The following is a 20000-nucleotide window of genomic DNA, read 5'->3' as shown; positions in this document are numbered from 1 at the left end:
TTACGTCACCTGGAAGCTACATACAAGAGTAAAATGAAGGTAGGAATGCCTTTGTATAATGAACGGTAAACAATACCTCCAAGCCCCCCTTTCTAGTGTGGCGTGGGATATGGCTTAACTTAACTGTCTGGCTGGCTATCTCCTATTTATGAACTTGTTTATTTTATATTCATGTTTTCTTTACATTATCGTTTTATTTAATCGATTTTCTTTACATCCGGCTGTCCTATCCACTTTACACCAGAATTATACCTATATAATATATATATATATATATATATATATATATATATATATATATATATATATATATATATATATATATATATATATATATTCTGGTGTAATGTGATATATATATATAAAGAAAAATCGATTACATAAAACGATACTGTAAAGAGAACATGAGTATAAAATAAACAAGTACATTAATAGGAAGTTTAAACTAATTATTTCTAACGGGGAGAGAACCAGAAATAATGGGTTTAAACTTGAAAAATTCAGGTTTAGGAAAGAAACGGGAAGAAACTGGCTTTCAAACAGAGTGGTTGATGAGTGGAACGGTCTCAGTGGTCATGTAGTCAGGGTTGAGTCAATAGGGAGCTTTCAAAGAAGGTTAGAGAAGTTCATGGATGGGAAGATAGATGGAATTAGGTAGCTTAAGCACACTGGGTCTGCCTCGTATAGGCCTGGCGGCCTCTTGCAGCTTCCCTCTTTTCTTATGTTCTTATTTCTTAAATTCAACGAAGCATATAACTATTAGATAAATTAGACGATAATTATTTTTAGTGGTCTCTATAATCTGAAAAAAAGCGAAGATTAATTAAAGGCTCATCTGACCTCCCCCTATAAGGAAGGATTTTGTGTGTAAATTCGTAATTTTTTTTTTATCACTTCAAACAAATTAAATTATTACGAACAGTAAATTCAAAACAAATATTTTTTTTGGTAAATTAGATTTTGTGACATGGTTAGAGATTCAACTCTTATGTAAGTTGTGTGTTTTCGATGTATTTAGGGAATTTTACATATCAAACTTTGGTATCTATATGTAATCTAAAGCGTGTTGACTTTTTTATACATCCGAAAATTTATTGTACTAATGATGACAAAAAATGTCCAATATTTTTGTCACTTTATCCGTAATATACGAGGCAAAGAGAGAGAGAGAGAGAGAGAGAGAGAGAGAGAGAGAGAGAGAGAGAGAGAGAGAGAGAGAGAGAGAGAGAGAGAGAGAGACTTACTCAGACAAACAAAGAAACAAACACATACATATAAACGGACAAACAGAACGGAGGACAGATACACAAAGTCTAGTCTTGGTTACAATCTCCGCTGAGAAAAGGAAGAACATGTCAAAGGAATGTGATCAATACATCGGCGATACCAAACCGCCACCAATATGACGGCAGTGACAACAGACCTCATCACGTCTCCTCTCACTCCCAACCCCTTGAGGTCCAGTCAAGTCTTCCATTTGCTATACACACACGCTAGTCGCGGTCTGAGCTATAAGGAACGGCTATCTGTCTGAAGCTTGTGTAAAGGTTACGTCATGATTATACGCACTTTCCTCCAATCTACAGGGAACGTGCTCTCGGGTTGTGATGTAAGGTACGCAGAGCGCCTCTGTCGGATGAGGAGATTCACTGATTGATTTAATGGGCGAAGCAGCGGGTAAGAATTAAACTTTTCAGTTTTGTCTTGTAAAAACATGCGAGAAAAACGGGAAAGACTTGTTCAAAGAAACAGTGAAAAGAACGATGTATTCTTCCAAGGGGAGATAACGTTATGTATATAATGGTGTGTACAAGATATATTCAACATTGAATATCGATACTACTATGATATACAAATGGGTCTCACATTGTGAACTTGAAAATATTACCATACTTATATAGTTGCATAATTCGCAGTATAAATATCTGCAACACGCTCTTTTCGCTTTCATTTTTCTCTTTTCTTCTAAAGATGAAAGAGTTGTAGTGATTTTTAGGTGTTCTTCTCCACACTGCCTTCATTGATTTCCATTTTCTTTTTAGTTTCGGGAACAAAGAACACCTGCACACTTCAGTAACAAAAGAAGATGCGTGGATATAATACATGCACATCCTGCTGACCATTCACACCATCATTTTCAGATGTAGTGCGAAAACCAAGTGGTGTTATCAAGTGGCTCTCAGCAGTACGACATATGTGTAAGTTTACATAACCTGCCACGTAAATAAAACCAGTGTGATCTATTCATCGATCTGTGGTTCTTTCACTACGTTGCGTTTCGCGGAATTCCATTCAGTAAATTTGCTTTAGAACCGTTTCCAGGATGCTTTTGTCGTACGCCAGCGTAGAGAGAGAGAGAGAGAGAGAGAGAGAGAGAGAGAGAGAGAGAGAGAGAGAGAGAGAGAGAGAGAGAGAGAGAGAGAGAGAGAGAGAGAGAGAGAGAGAGAGAGAGAGAGAGAGGAGAGAATTTCTGAAAAGAGGACTAGAGAGATATATTATAGAGAAGGCAGCAACAAGAAATGAAGTGAGAGAAATGGGAAAATAATGATATTTCAAACCTTTCACATAATTGGATTGTGTTGGAACAAACGCACTTTGGGTTTTCTATTAGCTCAACGAGCGCTTTTTTTCTCTGTCTCAATAACCCTCATTTCCTATTGTACTGCCTACCTCCGTCACAAAACCTAATTGTACCAGTAAAATAATTTTGCTGTTACAGGTACGTAACTAGGCAAAGGCACACACACACACACACACACACACACACACACACACACACACACACACACACACACACACACACACACACACACACACACACACACACACACACACACACACACACACACACACACACACACACACACCAGACACAGCAGTAGGTAGGAAAAGAGATGTGCTGGTGCTTGAGTCATGAAGAGGAAGCTGTGCCGTTAGGGTTCCAAGCCTCCCCTGCTGTGCTCCAGAAGGGCCTCTGTACAACACCTCATTATGGCATGACTCACAAACTTCGCCACTTCATCACGACTTGGCTCTTTCGCTGGTCTCTTGCCCCAACAGTTTCTTGTCATTATCGTCCTGAAAAGTTCCACCTCATGCTTACACTTTTCATCATCCCGTCGCTTGCTCGTTACATCATCCCATCCTGGTCGTGATAGCTTTTCAGTCACTCCATTACAGAGGAATTGCTATTTACCGTGCATAAGATAGAGACTTCTGAAACATTAAGAACGTGTTGTTCTTCCGATGCGTGGTGATGTAAAATTCAGAAATTGCATTATATATATATATATATATATATATATATATATATATATATATATATATATATATATATATATATATATATATATATATATCAAATAAAGATACTATGAGTTATTTAGATGTATTATACTAATTTACATGTTATCAATCTATTATTTACAGTTGGAAAGACCATTTATGTGATATCCATTTCCTTTAAATGCCATGATATATTGTCTCATATCTTTACAGTTTATTGCCTAAATGAAAATCTCTCTCAAAAGCCAAACATATTATCAGTAGTTTTCCATGGGTGTTTCTCCACATTATGAATGCAGAATTCTTGGCAACCAATCGCTAGAGTCGTCTAAACATTCTTGAATACTTGAGGAACTCCCGCTGATGCCTGTGAAAATTTGTCGAGATAAAGAACCAAAACTTTTCAAGATACGGTACCTTATGTGATCTGACCAATACTGGAAGCGCAATAATCGCATTATTTGTAACACTCGTCACACAGAATATCGCGGTACGCAGCATTAATGACGCTTCACTTGGAGTTTCTTAGAATAAGACTTTCATTCCTCTCACACATACCTCAACGAGTGACATAACGGAAAAACGAGTGTGTGTTCCTGGTGGTGATGGTGATTGAGCGTAACGTTGGCCTTTCCACCTTTTTTATTTTTATTTTTTTTACACCATGTGGTCTTTTCACGGGAATTTATGGGCTATAGGGGATACTGAGGTGTCAGAGAAGGCGATCGAGGAATAAGAAAAGCAGATCAACAATTCCAAAAGAGTTAATGATTCTAAAATGATAAAAAGAATGGCCCTTGTCTCCATGTCAAATGGCAACCATTCAAGCGACACTACTGAGGGTACGTAATTTGTATTATGAATGATATAATTAAGCGTATGAATCCTATAACGTGCATCACACTAATACGAATGTGATTTTTTTGGTTTTTATTATTAGTATTAGCCTTACTTACCAGCGGAGGTATATATATATATATATATATATATATATATATATATATATATATATATATATATATATATATATATATATATATATATATATATATATATATATATATATATATATATATATATATATATATATATATATATATATATATATATATATAACGAAAATCTAGTTCTATGTAGGTAAACATGAATACATGAGATAGATATCATATGTTGATGTATTTCTATTATGTGACATAAGAAAAATTATTATTATTCAAGCGACTGTGCTTGTGTTCCTCATCTAAAAAAAGAAAAGACGATTTTTCTCTAGATTCCAATGAAAATGTATACATAAATTTAGTATCTACTTTTAGAATATCCTCCGGTATGCAGAAACTACTGAACCGTTTTCTAATCTTGACGTGTATGTATTTTGTGGCATCGCCGAACACAAGTGTCCCATTACTACGGGCTAATGAGGACCATTATGGAGATATGCTGCTCATCTTTTCGTGAGGTAAGACTTGTATCTCCTTATTTATCTATGGCTAATTGCTGAGGGATCACCACTTAAGTTTAGGTACGTAAATAGCGTAAGCCCAGTGTGGCGAGGAGCGCTCTAGCAGGGACTACTGGCTTACCACACTACAACACTACAATGCAAGAGAGAGAGAGAGAGAGAGAGAGAGAGAGAGAGAGAGAGAGAGAGAGAGAGAGAGAGAGTGTGTGTGTGTGTTTTGTGTTGAACAGGCACCGTTATCGGGTGGCAATAGCAATATGACTTCCCGCGCCTTCCTGGCCAGCTTCCCTCGTTCCTCAATAACAATGAAGTACAGTTGCAGTGTGACCCTCTATAGGAAATTCTCCCTCTATTGAGAAAACAATGGAAGTGCTTTATACGCATACAGAGTGTACAATTTAAACCATTACAATATTGATAGTAAAAGAAACATTCCCCTCTGAGAGCGTACCAGAATATATCATTTTCCAGTTTGACAATTTCAAAAGACATAGGACATAGGTAGAAAATGTCATATGAAACCTTTTTATCATTATGAACTTTTAAAGCATTTCCTGTTTTGAACCTTACTTCTTATCAAGAAAGCATAATCTCTACTTTTAACATCTTCCTAATTTTGTTAGAAAGATAAAGACGTTTCAAGTCACTGAAACTGAATCAGACTTTTTAAAAATATTAAATCACACTCTACTTCTTTTGACGTTGTCTGTGCTCCATCACCTTTAAAGGTCGGCTTTTTCTACTTAATAACAATGATAACCTAAAAAAGTACCTGCAAACCTAAATATGTCTACCACATCTCTTAGATTTAGTTAATACTGTCACACAAAATTTATTAACGTCAATATTAAACAGTATATAGTTCTTGCATTAATGCATGAACTGCCATGTTCACTTCTTCAGAATTTTTTTTTTATGCAGAAGGGAAATCAGCCAAGGGCACCAAATACTAAAACAAAAGCCCATTTGAGTGCTGGTTCCCTTACAGAGAAGTGAAGAGTTACCCAAAATTAAGGAACAAATGTCTTGAAACCTCCTTCTTAAAAGAAGTCAAGTCGTAGGAAGACCGAAATACTGAGGCAGGCAGGGAGTTCCAGAGTTTACCATAGAATGGTATGAATGATTGAGAGTACTCGTTAACTCTTGCGTTATAGAGTTGGACAGAATAGGGGTGAGAGGAAGAAGAAAGCCTTGTGTAGCGAGGCGGCAGGAGGAGGGGAGGCATGCAGTTAGCAAAATAGTAGAATAGTTAGCATGAAAATAGCGATAAAAGATAAAAAAGAGATGCAACATTTCGGCGGTGAGAAAGAGGATGAAGACAGTCAGTCAGAGGAGGGGAGTTGATGAGACGAAAAGCCATCTAATAAAACTGTGTGAGTGGAACCCCCCATACATGCGAAGAGTACTCCATACAGGGGCGGATAAAGCCCTTGTACAGAGTTAGTAGTTGGAGGGGTGAGAAAAACTGGCGGGGACGCTTCAGAACGCTTAACTTCATAGAAGCTGTTTTAGCAAGAGATGAGATGAGAAGTTTCCAGTTAAGATTATGAGTAAAGGACAGACCGAGGATATTTTTTTTTTTGTGGTAAACGTATAGGAACAATAACTGTCACAAACAATAGACGAAATTTTACTGTTGATAGACATTTCATCAGGTAGATGCGCCAAACTTTGCTCTTCTTGAACTCGTAATTAAGTAAGTGTGCTCGTAATTGAAACGACAAACATTTGGGACGTTTTTCCTGTCATCCTCTCATTCAGATAATTCTTTACTTTCAACTACATTAAATTCACTTTCATTTTCTTAACTGTTTCTTCCTCAGAGAGAACTATATTTACATTATCATTGCAATTTGCTAAAACTTAATAATGTATTTTTGCAATTTTCATAAAGATCAGTAAAACTCAACTATCGGTAAAATCAATGAAGTGAAAAATTGATGCAAGAAAGATCAAATATCGCATAACCTATATTATATAGAGATTCACTATCAATGAATATTTTCACAATTGGTTCAATAAAATAAATCTTTGAAAACACACACAAAAAAATAATAGATAAATAAAATTCGCAGCAAATGTCTCCCAAACCTTTAACACTCGCCATCTACTCCATCTCTATCTCAATTCATGAAACCACAGCGGACAAAAATTAAAACTAAAGGTGGAAACATATTTGAGTTATCATTGTACATGAACACATAAACAGCAATTAATTTGGAGAGAACAATATAATGTCTATAAAAAGTCTATGGATATTCTGCCTTATGTTTATAATACTGCTCTTGGAAAAAATAAGGCAGAAAATATGTTTATCTTCAGATATATATAAACAATAAAAGAACAACACGATCAGAAGAAGAAGACGAAGAAGAAGAAGGAGAAGAAGAAGAAGAAGAAAGAAGAGGGTGATGATGATGTAAAAGAAAGAATAAAAAAAACATAATCATCAAAGACATCAGTCTCTTTGTTTCATTATAGGATAAAGGACCACCCAGATCTCCACTCATCCATTTCAGCTGTCTACCCCAGAAAAACTTCTTATCTTCATATATAGTTTCCTCTGTCTTGACTCGTTTGATCATTCTTTGGCTGTTCATCCTTTACCCTACGCCTTCTACACCGTCTCGTGGAAAACAAAAGGATAAGCATTAAGGGAAAATCAGAAGTTGACCAAATTCCCGTGAAAAGCCCAAATGGTATAAACAAAAAAAAAAAAAAAGGTAATTATCCCGCTTAAAAATTAACACACTGAAAAGACACATCAGGTGACGAAGTGTAAAAGAGAATAATATCAATAGCTACACGAGAATTGAACCTTTCAAGGGTAAACAAAGAAGAAACAAAACGATGGATGTAGAGACAAGTTCTTTTTAGGAAACTCCGGAGTTTTCGATAGACACAAATATAAAAAATATATAAGTTCCTGATAAGAAACAACCTGAGAATAAGCACGCAATCTATGCCCAATCATTCCAAAATGTAGGCAACGAAAACGGATGAAAAGAAGCAATAACCTAACTTTAATAGCTTGCAGTATCTTAGCTAAACCTTAGTACAAATAACAAAGTGACAACAATGATATATTGGACGCAAACGTGGGATAAATGTTTAAATTACACCGAACCAATATTAATAACATTACACACACACACGTGTAATATATATATATATATATATATATATATATATATATATATATATATATATATATATATATATATATATATATATATATATATATATATATATATATATATATATATATATATATATATATATATATATATATATATATATATATATATATATATATATATATATATATATATATAGCAACTGGTGCAAAACGTACTTGTATCTCTTGTTGTGTTGAGGATACACCTAACATCCTTGACCTTTTCCTATCCTCTAATCGTTTTGTTTTATGTTGCCACCTATCTTCTCCGTTAGGCTCTTCCTATCACAAACTTATGTCTGTGTATATCATATGTCTCCAATCCATCCTCAGAATCTTTCAAAGTGGAAATTAATCTGGCGGTTTGCCTGTGTTAGTTGGATGGAGAACCTAAGGAGTTATTATGCTGATTTTTCCTACAATAATTACTGCTTCTGTGTTAGAGACTTTCTCTGTATACTGAAAGAACGAGAAAAAAAACCTTACCAATTTTTCCCATTCCAGTGGAAATAGAGAATAAAAGAAAAATATATTAAAATATCGCTTTTAATTAATGGATGCAGACAATAGCGATGTGTGTATGGCTGAGAATCCCGCTTGGAAGGGTTCTTTCCGGGGAAACCAACGAAAATCTTGAATATTTCGATAATAATGACAATGATAATAAAAACAATAATAAGTTAATTATCTTCCTCTCTGTATGTCCGGGAAAGCTCCCCTTTAAAGGCTGGCAGACCACACAAAAAATTACATTTCGTCTGATTATGGTGGCAAAATTAATGTACTGAAGAGAAGTGTTCTAGACCCTTGCTCCGTCATCTTTAGTTACAGTTTACCAAGCGCACGGTGAAACAAGAACAACATCAACAACAGTAATAGTAATAGTAGTAGTAGTAGTAGTAGTAGTAGTAGTAGTAGTAGTAGTAGTAGTAGTAGTAGTAGTAGTAGTAGTAGTAGTAGTAGTAGTTCTAGTAGTAGTAGTAGTAAAAATGATAATAATAATAATAACAATAATAATAATAATAATAATAATAATAATAACAATAATAATAATAATAATAATAATAATAATTGATAATAAAAATAATAATAAAAATAATAATAATAATAAACAATAATAATAATAAACAAAATAATATCAATAATAATAATAATAAATACAAATAATAATAATAATAATAATAATAATAATAATAATAATAATAATAATAATAATAATAATAATAATAATAATAATAAAGAATTATATATAACAGTATATGACTGTGTGTGTGTGTGTGTGTGTGTGTGTGTGTGTGAGAGAGAGAGAGAGAGAGAGAGAGAGAGAGAGAGAGAGAGAGAGAGAGAGAGAGAGAGAGAGAGAGAGAGAGAGAGAGAGAGAGAGAGAGAGAGAGAGAGAGAGAGAGAGAGAGAGAGAGAGAGATCATATCATTATATCATTATCTCATTACACTAAACTGAGAGGTTTACTGTCTACCGAAATGATTGCAGTGTTTTGATAGCACATTGAAGTGAAAACTGGACCAGGAATAAGTGTCATCTTTTTGGATAAGTTTCACAGGAATAACTGCACTGAGATTTAATTGTATAAAGCAATATAGTTAGAACAAAACTATCACGTATATATTGTACTGGATGCGGAGGTAGTGTTGGTTAAGGTATGGTAATTGATACTTTACAATATTACACATGGAGAATAGAAGCTCAAAGATAGCGTCCCTCAAGGTTCTCCTTTGCAAGGTTTTCCTTTGTAAACAAGTTATGTGATCCATGTCTAATTAGTTATAGTCTCCATCGCTATATTTCATTATCAAAATCATCCACTATATATATATATATATATATATATATATATATATATATATATATATATATATATATATATAGAGAGAGAGAGAGAGAGAGAGAGAGAGAGAGAGAGAGAGAGAGAGAGAGAGAGAGAGAGAGAGAGAGAGAGAGAGAGAGAGAGAGAGAGAGAGAGAGAGAGAGAGAGAGAGAGAGAGAGAGAGAGAGAGAGAGAGATCATTTTCGTTTCAAAACATGATTACTAACAACCACATCTCAACATAATTTAGCAAGTGGATTTTAACAGTAAGCAGAATACAAAATATGAATCATCTAATTACCGTTCATTAATACTTAATTATCAAGCGGGATACAATGTAATGAAACATCACAATTGAAAGAAAATAATATAATACCACCCACAAGCAATAACCGCAGTTTATACTAACATAATAGGTCAGATTAGTTCGCCAGTAACGCCCCGCTAAATGACTTGGAAAACGTGGCCGTAAAGCAATCGATTGGTCTGTCGGCAGGAGGCTGTGTGTATTATAGGGAGTTGCAGTGCTCAGTTGACCGAACTCTATTAAAGATTTGGTGACCATCTACTTCCCTGGCCCACTTTCCCAACACAACGACTTGAATCCAACACTGTACAGTAAGACCGCAGTGGTTACCTGTGTGGGACGGATGAAGCGCCTGGTTTCATCCCATGAGGAAAAGCGAACCCGTGAGCAGTTTGGGCAGAGAGAGGACTGGCGAGAAGAAAGCTAGAAGCAGGGTCTGTAAGCACTAGAGAGAAGGAAGGGCAATTGTGCGTTTGGCCTCGAGAGAATAAAAAGGATAGCTTTTACCAGAGGAAAACAACCAGCTGTGTGTAGTAATGGAGTTATGCATTTCATAATAGTTGAGGTCGTATTAAAAGTAAGCGATTAGAAGCAAAGACACGTGAAAATAGTCACCTGATATTAGGCAAATGTCCTTGGTAAAGTTAAAGAAATTAACAGTCTATAAATACTGTAGTATGATTGAGCACTGGAGTACTGTGGAGCAATAAGGAAATATGTAAGAACATGTGGGGATTTATAATAAGGACTTGACTTAGGAATATGAAAGAACATGTTTATTTCCTTTCAGGGCTACTTAAACACACGCCAGGCGACACAGATTCGTTAATTATCAGCGTCTTTTGTGCTTTCGTCCTCATCATTCAAATCGCTGTTGTTGCCACAGTATATTTTACTTTTATCCTTTTGCAAGTCATCATCGCCATATACTACTATCTCACTAATTCTTTAATACTTTTATTGTTATTTTCATCATCTCTAATGAAATTACCAAACTACTTCTATTTTGATCTCTTGTCCGTAATGTTGCATTTTACACTCTTGCTTTCCTCACCACGTAGTCCAAGTGTTTTCTCAATTCCATATCAAACAGTTATTAGTGCTGGATAATTACAGAGTTTTAATTTCTTCTCTCTTCTTTTACCTCCCGTTTATCTGCTTCAGTAGTATTGTTGGTCATTACTTTTGTATACACGAGTATTCGCCTTAAGTCTCTTTGACATGCTGATGCCACAGACCTCTTCAAAACTTCTTTTCACTTACTCCATCCTGCCTTCATTCTCTTCTCAACTTCCACATCGTATCCCCTCACTCAGCCCACGTGAAGCCCAAGTATTTGAATATTTCCACTTTGCTTTACCTCTTTCTATCTCACATTCTTGACCAGCACATCCCTCCACCCTTTTCATTTACTATCATCCTCGATTTCAATGCATTAACACTTAAGAGTCTATTTTTTGGAGACTCTTTCGCCACTGTAAAACTAATTTGAACTCCCATTAGGTATCTAATAGCCAGCAACTAAATCAGTAACAAAATATAACTATATCCCTATCATTGATCTATCTATCTAAACTCTTCAGATAGGTTTTGATCCATTATCGCTCTCAATCCAATATTACGACACATCATTTTGTTCTGAGCATCATTCTTGCCTTTCCTCACATCCCCAGCACCAATTTTACTATATACATATCATTGTTCTTTCTTAGATATTAATATAACTTGTTAGATATCCATATTATGTTCCATTTTATCGTTGTAGTATTGGACGGCAACTTGAGGAATGGCGCTGATGATGAAAAGTAAAGTAACATTATTCATAGTCTCAGCAAACTTGAATAGCAAGAAGACTGTATGATATTTTCATTAGTCTGGAGTTACTTTCAAGATGAAAAGTGTCGGGAAAGAAATGGGAAAAAAAGAAAATATTTAGTAAAAATAATGTTACTGATATTGAACTTTAGTTTTTAGACCTTTGGGTTAGTTTCAGCTGATTCACTTATTTCATTCCAGAACTCACTTGAATTGAATATCCTTGAAAAAGAAAAACAAACAAATGAATGAATAAGAAATTAAATAGAAAATAAAACAAAAACAAATGAATAAATAAAGTAAAATAAAGGGAGATTCTCATTCATCCAATCCCGCGATGGGAAGGTCAAGGTTTGGACCAAGGCCAGATCAGTTGGGGAGGCTCGGTAGCCAATACTGCTGGTCCCATCATCACAGCAACACAACTAGGGCGAGGAGATCATTAATCTAATGTTCTCACTTCACCTCCAGAAGGCCAACATTCTTTTGCGTCCTGAGATCTCTATTTGTCACTCACGATACAATTCTGACTAAGTTTTTTTCATGTTAAGAAGTAAGGCAGGAAAATGTCCAGTATGAAGTGGGAAAAGTGATTCAATATTCCAGCAGGCAGCGGGATATATGTGGTCGCAAAGTCCGGAGTGTTGACACTGGCTGCCCTTCAGACTTTCCAAATCTCTTAACTTCTTCATCATGTTGACTTGCTTCTTCCGCAAAACGTCGCCATCATTATGGAGGTTGTTAGGTCCACAAAAGGAGAAAATCAAAGAACTTGATGTCATAAGAGTTTCATCTTGAAATTGTGGAGTTTCTCTCTCTCTCTCTCTCTCTCTCTCTCTCTCTCTCTCTCTCTCTCTCTCTCTTTCTCTCACCACTCTGATCCCTCTCCAGACTAACTGGCTCTCTTGATCTTGCAAACTGCCGTCTTTTACAAGATTATCCCTCTCAGCATAATGCCAACTTACATTCTCCTGGCTACGAGATGCTGACAAACACCCTTGTAATTTTCTTCCTTGAGCACTACGTTTCTGATGTGTTCCAGGTGCAGGAAGCGGAACGTGGATCAGGATGCCACTGGCATATGTTTCTTCTTAACATAGTTTTGTTGTCTCCTAGCTATAAATTATAATGCTATTATGTGTTTAACTTTACAACAGGATGCCAAATGCCAAAAGTATTGTTTTTATTGTCTATCATGTTTGTTTTCACCAAATGATCACTTAAAAGATTCTTTATATTAATCTTGAATTTCTCCAAATTTTATTTATTATTTTTTTCTTTAAGTTAAAGATCAGACAAGGAATGAAGTAAGAATTATGAAAAAAAAAAATTATAACTGCAAGGACGGTAAAAAGGTATATCATTTCCTTCAGCTTTTGGACCTTTTCATAACAAATTTCAAAGGAAAATTATCTGATGCCAATAGAATCCTCTTCTAACGGAACCTTCCTTTGAAGGAAAGTGGAACTACAAATAAGCTCTCCTTGCTGTTACCTTGCCTGAATTACACACAGGAGAGAGAAGCTAAAAAAGAAAATATTTCACCTCGAAGACGATCAAGTGCGAAGATGGGAAATATACACAGCTCGCTAACTCGTATAAACAGTAATCATGAAGAATCAACATTGCAGTAGTGAGTGAGGAAATAAGTGAGAGTGATGAAAGAAAGTTAGTTAAGGGACTCCTAGAATGAGTCATGAATCACAAAGAATACACATTGCGTCTTATATATATATATATATATATATATATATATATATATATATATATATATATATATATATATATATATATATATATATATATATATATATATATATATATATACACACACACACACACACACACACACACACACACATACATGTGGATCATGGGTTACCGCTGGTATGACTATCAAATCAGCGACTGCTCCGTGAGACTGATTCGAGACCGATTACCAGCATAGTCCGTCAACGCCAACTGCGACTATATGGGCATGTGGCACGCTACCCGGATGCCGATCCTGCATATTGGGTTGTCTCCGAAAGGGATAACCCAGAATGGAGGAGGCCAAGAGGACGTCCACAGAATTCATGGCTTCGGAAGTCGATGCCCCCTGCTGGGAGTTACTTGGAAGAAGTTAAATTTCGAGTAGAAAATTATTTCAGAATCTGACGTGAGATAAAGATGTGACGGATGCAGACATTAACAATGAAAGGCAATTACACTTTTAGGTCTGAATACGTTTATATCCTTCAATTAATCTATGTCGTGCACTATGTATCTCTTCAGTGACTACCGGAACATGACTTCGTGCATTGTAATCTCTTGCAGTTTAGGAAACTCTGCTCAGGCCAGTAATTATTAGCAACTACCTATCGACATACCTGAAGCACAATGACGTTACTAGCGTTACACGCGGAATACTATGATACCTGTTTACACGTTCAATGTAACATAATTATTCTTTATTCTTATTCTTTGTCATTACATTCAGACCCTGCTCCACCAACTAGTGGTGCTCTGCAGAGCCTCTATTCTATAGTAATTAAATATAAAATACAAATATGAACAATACCTAGCAGAGTACTATATAAAATATTGTAAAACTTCACACACACACACACACACATCACACACACACACACACACACACACACACACACACACGATAAAATCTAGCTATACATGTAATGTAGTTTAAGTAATCAAAACATAAAAATTGCACATTAAAATCTTACACAGTATAATGTTGAGTGACAGTCATATCTGACATATCATAGGCATCCCTGAATAAATATGTCTTTAGTCTTTTCTTAAAAAGTTCAATGCTATTGCTTGCCTTGACCTGCACTGGAAGCCTATTGTACAGTCTTGGAGCACACACTTGAAAGTCTCTGAAACCCGTATCTGAGTTACATCTTGGCTCATTTAGCCTGTACTCATCTGCTGCATGCCTCACTACAACACTTGTCCTAACCTCAAATGGATGCAATAACTTTCTTAAATAAACAGGTTTTCCAGTAGTCATGACTTGATAAGTTAACACAAATTTTATAAGCAATACGGTGTTAGATAATAAGGCGATGGCCTTACTTTTGAAATTTCCTTTTCATTCTGTAACCCTCAGCCACACTTCATGATTTTCTGCTTATGGGGCTATAATATGGTATACCTATTTACGAATAATAGACATGATCTTGTTTAAAAGCAGTGAGTAGGTACAGATGGCAACAGTTCCGGAAATGACATAGCCTCTCATCTAAAATTATTGTATATTGTCAACATTTTGCACCCGCGAAACATCATGCTAAAGTCAACGTTCTTAAGAAAAGCTATTCTAATTTAACTTTTTTTTTCTGAGTCGATTGGTTTCTCGTATATACTGGGACTTTTGTCACATTTAACTTCAGTCGATTTCATGATTTTCCCGTTCTGTCAATGGTAGAAACTCAGGAGACATAGTCCTTTACTTTTCTAGCCCATTCCCTATCTGCACTTTTGGCACCTTGTATAATGTTCACAGTTTTTCCTGCTATTTCATGTGAACACACTAGACAAAACTTGGAATAATGAAAAGTATTCTACAGCAGTCACACTGAGGGAACTTGTGTTTGAGTAAAGTGCCAGTAGGAAGTGTATCGATGTCTATGTGTTACTTTTATGAACCATCTTACTGGTCAACAGATTTTAAGATTGCATTGGTCAAGATTCAGCTAAATGAGCATATATATGATTATTATCAACATCCTTCTCTACTGTTGTTGAGACACCGAATAAGCTGAAATTGCCGCCTTTGGTATTATATTTGCTCTCTGCTCTTTCCTCGACTATACATAGATACGGCATTCAACATCATTAACTCATGTGGTATTGTTCACTAGAGATTTTGGATAAAAGAAACTTATAAAACTGAGGTCACATTTAGATCCAATTGACAAGTCACTTCCGCGCTTTTCAGCCTATGGCGAGAGGTCGGTGGTTAACAAAATATGTCCGTATTTGGGCCAGCTAGTTGTCTCTTGTTGATAACATACTATCCTATCCTTCTTAGCATGTTATCAAGGTGCAGCATTGAACAATTCCCATGGAACTTTTGTTGCGTCAGCTGGTGTTTTGCCAGCACCTCCATAATGATTTAAAATTTCGATACGTCTTTCTCAACATAACATTATTTTCCACCTTATTAGGGAATTGACGGTGTGCCATGAAATACAGATTGTCGACATCAGCAGAAGAACGCGATAACGGCACCTCATCAAGTTTACCCTAACGACCGCTGGTAGCGACATCCGACTCACACCCGTCAGGTGCAGGATGCTCTGTAATCAGCACCTTCCACCAGTCACTTTGCACTTTTGTCCCCGCTCTTGTCACTATTTTTACTCCCAATAGCCGTCACCGTGAAGCTCAGTACTTCGGGCACACTAACTCTCTATATGGTGATCATAAAAGCATACTGGAAAGTCCGACCAGATTCTTTGATACCGATGCATGCCGTTGCCAGTGTGTATTCATGCATGACGCGCCTCTTACCACACAATCAGGGACTCTTCGAGAGTTGCACGAGTGCTTTGCGGCCTGAAAATTTAATTCTAATGAAAAAAGTTTGAGACCTGATGAGGTGACGCTAGGTGATGCTGAGACATGGAGGTTGCAATTTCCAAAGTTACGGCAAGTTTGTTAGCTTCCCACTTGCCGTTCAAAAGTTCTTCACGGCAACTTACTAAATGTGGGGATACACTAAGAATATTTATAACAGTTTGGAGACTTATAATCGTTACATATATATATATATATATATATATATATATATATATATATATATATATATATATATATATATATATATATATATATATATATATATATATATATACACACACACACACACACACACACACACACACACACACACACACACAAGTAATTAAAAAAGGTATTTAAGGGTCATACACTTTGAATGTTCAGTCAATATGCGACTGAAATTGCAAGACGGTAGAGGTTCTAAATGAATTTCGGTGCCTAGCAACTGGAGAAACCAGTCGCAAAACAAGACCGACATATTAGTCTTGTTCAGTCAATTTGCCACTTTGTTTATGCTTTGACGTCACGGAGAAAGGTTTGAAAATGTGGTGTCCAGATGTAAAGATGTTGGAGTTGGTGAAGGAAAAAGAGCACATTTAGGACCCTAAAAATGACATATAGAGCATAAAAAAAGAAAAAAGAGCTCACGCAAATCGACGTTCGATGAGATTGCTGCCACTCTCCAGAAACTGTTTCCCTCTTTGCAGGGTGTTGTTGGAGGTGAGGATTGAATACATGCGATGATATAATTTAATCACACTCATCATCGTCACCGTAGGAAGACATCTTGTTGGTAGCTGTTTGTTTACATTCACTTCCCGCCAATCAGCCAACACTTCCCAGTCGCTGTGTGAACGTGTTCCGACTACAAGAGGCTTTGTCAATACTTCTATCGACTTGTAATTTCAGTCGCATATTGATACGTGTGAACCCGCTTTTAAGTTCCGCCCCTGCCCTATTAGTATTTTAATTGGGTGACTGAGAAGGAGGTACTCGTATACTTGTACCTCTTTTTAAGAGATAGCACAGAAATTCCTGAATTAAGCATGTGATATTTCTTTTTAATCGAATTATGGTTAACGAAATTCCTGACAACAATTTCCCTCCTACAAAGTAACAATATGAAAAACTACCAGTCAAATTAAAATGAAATGATTTATCTGAAGGAGACCAACCTGTGAAACCTATTTGTTACTCAAATATTTGCTTTCCTCTCTTTTTAATTACATGATTAGTAAACGCTGCTACGAGTAGTTGCTAAGAGTACTTCATCTCATAGTGTAAAATGTACATTGATTTTACTATCATACACATCAACACTTCTCACCTGTTTGTCAGCCATATTACGGACGTGGCAGTGTAGGAAGGCGTTGGTCCCCAGCTGGGCAGTCTGGTTGGTGACAGTCACATTCTCCAGTCCAAAAGACGACACACCCCGTCCCAGGATGGACTCCATGCCCTTCTCTGGGTCCCACATACGTTGCGGGTTTTCCGTGACGTCTGCGGGCAGAACGAAACCGTAGAATTTATTAGCACGTCTGCATATCTCTCTCTCTCTCTCTCTCTCTCTCTCTCTCTCTCTCTCTCTCTCTCTCTCTCTCTCTCTCTCTCTCTCTCTCTCTCTCTCTCTTATACGACATCAGGGTTCAGGCACACTCGCCTTCAAAAATATCAACATAAAGTGGGGAAAAAAAACTAAGATTTTATTATTAATGAAGTGTTCTCAGCATCCTTGGCAGCTGGACGCATGAATCAAGTGTGCAATAGTTCATCTGTCACCGGCAGGCAGTTGATAGTACCACACTAAAGGTCAAAGGATACAAGAGTGACATACATAAACATAAACAAACATACATACATACATATACATAAAGCGTAATCGTGAACAGACCCCATCCAGCTTCCGAAGAGTGAACAACAATGACCTCACTGATAAGGTTATGACAAAAGCAAGTCTTTCTTTGTAATGTTATTCTGTTACTACTATTCCGAGTGTTAATTTACAGTCTGGGTGACTCGCCTCTCTCTCTCTCTCTCTCTCTCTCTCTCTCTCTCTCTCTCTCTCTCTCTCTCTCTCTCTCTCTCTCTCTCTCTCTCTCTCTCAGCAGCATATAGGGCATGCAGTTCTTTCATCAAGCTATTGTCGTTTAATATTGTGCAGTTCGTCCGCCTCTCATGACATTAAGTTTCCTTCCTGTGTAGCGTTCACAGCTTTTAAGATGTGTGCCCCCTTCTTTCCAGGTAATGAATGAATAATGTGGTTACAGTGAAAAACGCAGAGTTGAATACCTGTACATTTTACCAGAGTGATTAGTTATGAATACAAAGGTATGATTATTCATCATCCCCAAACACCACTTTTTTTCTAATGGAAAAGTAGGTCTATATGATTTTTGTTTATATTTAGGTTTATGTTGATGTGGACGAAACAGTGCAAACTTCATGTCCACAGTTTGAATGCTCTGCAGTATTGAGACCTTAAAATACTTCACTAAAACCAAGGAAATTCTAGATATCCATCAAAAGAGCGAGTGCCTCACCACCCTCAAAAAAAAAAAAAATGACAAGACAGAAACCTTAACGTAAAGAAGTCCATGTGATTCCAACACGTCCGCCCCAGTCACAAGGGATGTGAAATCACTCCCAATGGTAACAAGAGGGTTTGATACTTGGCATCCTGCCAGATAATTTGTCCCCAGAGTGCCAGCCTAGAAGGCTCTTCAAATAACAACCTGTGGGACTAGAAGTGCCGTTTCGCAATGGGTAATGCCAAGTACCGATTTATTGTAGCTGTCTATTTGTCTCTCTCCCTCTCCCTCCCTCCTTCCCTCCTACCTCTCACTTTAAGTGTACTTTATGTGTGTGTGTGTGTGTGTGTGTGTGTGTGTGTGTGTGTGTGTGTGTGTGTGTGTGTGTGTGTGTGTGTGTGTGTGTGTGTGTGTGTGTGTGTGTGTGTGTGTGTGTGTGTGTGTGTGTGTGTGTGTGTGTGTGTGTGTGTGTGTGTGTGTGTGTGTGTGTGTGTGTGTGTGTGTGTTGAAGTAAGGTAGTGAGCACGATGGGGTGTGTGGGGATTTTTCCTTTACTCTTCATTCAATATCATGTATATATATATATATATATATATATATATATATATATATATATATATATATATATATATATATATATATATATATATATATATATATATATATATATATATATATATATATATATATATATATATATATATATATATATATATATAATCTAAAAAACTAAAAATAGAACTTTATCTAAAAGCTTACTCAAAGCAGAATGGTACGAAAAGAACTGTTTCAGAGTGTAGTCTATTCTTTACTCGGCGGGTCACCATATTGACTAATATATATATACATACATATATATATATATATATATATATATATATATATATATATATATATATATATATATATATATATATATATATATATATATATATATATATATATATATATATATATATATATATATATATATATATATATATATATATATATATATATATATATATCTTTATATATATATATATATATATATA

The 20000-nt window shown here is 35.9% G+C and overlaps 1 pseudogene; it reads right to left on the bottom strand.

The window, feature by feature from the left end:
* LOC123518242 overlaps positions 1–20000 on the bottom strand; it is a 162249-nt pseudogene that overhangs the window by 24849 nt on the left and 117400 nt on the right.

This window comes from Portunus trituberculatus, chromosome 43 (assembly GCF_017591435.1).
Source record: "Portunus trituberculatus isolate SZX2019 chromosome 43, ASM1759143v1, whole genome shotgun sequence".
Classification (NCBI taxonomy): Eukaryota; Metazoa; Arthropoda; class Malacostraca; order Decapoda; family Portunidae; genus Portunus; species Portunus trituberculatus.
Note: the sequence above shows the minus strand (reverse complement) of the source record. Positions and strands in the feature narration are given on the sequence as shown.